The sequence below is a fragment of the Palaemon carinicauda genome, chromosome 19 (genome assembly GCF_036898095.1).
Source record: "Palaemon carinicauda isolate YSFRI2023 chromosome 19, ASM3689809v2, whole genome shotgun sequence".
NCBI classification, from domain to species: Eukaryota; Metazoa; Arthropoda; class Malacostraca; order Decapoda; family Palaemonidae; genus Palaemon; species Palaemon carinicauda.
Genome location: NC_090743.1, coordinates 33,722,725 through 33,724,470, shown reverse-complemented (window position 1 = coordinate 33,724,470; position 1,746 = coordinate 33,722,725).

Here is a 1,746-nt window from a genome sequence, read left to right as displayed (position 1 = left end):
TCATCTCTTTTTTTTTTCTTTTAAATATGGTATTGCGGGTAATTTCCTGTGATTATGCGACCCAAACCTGAAATATAAATCAAGACGTTTGGCTCGTTACGAAGGAGACTTATTCCCAATTACTGGAGGACTACGGTGTTTCTTATTCCACGCTAGGATACATTACCCATAGAATAATACTCTTGTTCATGAATAATACTATTACCTAGGATTAATGCAAGTACTTAACAATATTAATATTCCCTAAAAATAATACTATCACTTCAGAATAATACCATCTCTAAAGAATAATACTGTTACTTAACAATAATACTATTACTTCAGAATAATACCGTTACTAAAGAATAATAGTATCACTTGACAACAATACTGTCAGTTAATAATAATATTAACACTTAAGATTAATACTATCACTTAAGAATAATAATGTTACTTATGAATAATACTGTTACTTAAAAATAATACTATTTAGAATAATCCTGAACTATAATAACAATATTGCTTACAAATATTACTGTTAGTCAAAATTAATACTATTACTTACCACTAATACTATTAGTTAAGTATAGTACTGTTACCTAATCAATGTCACAATGATATTTGATATATAAAAAGATAGAGATCTTAAAGAAAAACTAGAGGGGCACTCAGTAGAGCGCAGACCTCCGCCGCAGCAGCTTATTTCTCGACCTAGACCTTGACCTTTGACCTTAACTTGTACTAATTGGCGTAGATTTTCATATACTCAATTATGAACCAAGTTTGAAGTCTCTCTAACTACATTGTCAAACCTTATGTCTGAATACGTGAATTGGACATTTTGCTTGACCGTGACCAAGACCTTCTAAAATTTTATAATTTCCAGATTTTTACAAAACAATTAAAACCTACAAGTTTCATTACTCTACGATTAAAATTGTGGCCACGAAGCTGTTCAGAAACAAACACACACACAATAAAGTGGCGAAAACATAATCTCCTTCCCACTTCGTTGGTGGAGGTAATAAAACTTATAATACGGATAAACTGAATCATCAAGAATTCTAAAGGTAGTTACCTATAAAACAGATTTCTGGTTCTTTAGATGCAAATATATGGGTATGTATTGATGACTAATATCACTGCAAGACTTGTGTATGAAAGGGTATACATATATAGTAAGCATGAATACTTTATTCATATTACCCCGTAGTAGCCATTTACAGTAATCCTATTGTGAAATTCTTTGAATAATTAAACAAAGAGATTGTCGGTATGCACTTGAAATACAATACCTATCCCCTCCCCACCACAGTACAATGCATAGAGCTAAAACTTCCTCTCATAATAAGGTAATTTCAGAGCTTTCTGCGTTCTTCCCAAACCTGCGCAGAACACTTTTTTTTATAGAAACAGGAAATAATAATATCCTCAACGCCCACATGGAGATCTACTCTTACGTTAACGATAGGCTACAGTTTGTTACTCACGTTTCTGAAGACGAAAATAAACGCGAGAGTTCAAAGGTCTGCTAAATTCATCTAAAATCGAAGCCTAACCCCTGGGAAGCTATCGGACTGCCTTTCCTTTTACCTTTTCTGTAGGGGAATCTATCAAATGTCATCTTATTCTGAGTTAGAGAGAGAGAGAGAGAGAGAGAGAGAGAGAGAGAGAGAGAGAGAGAGAGAGAGAGAGAGAGAGAGAGAGATCGCTTATTACAAATACCTATGGAAATGTGGGATCTTTGCAGTCTTTGAAATATGAGTT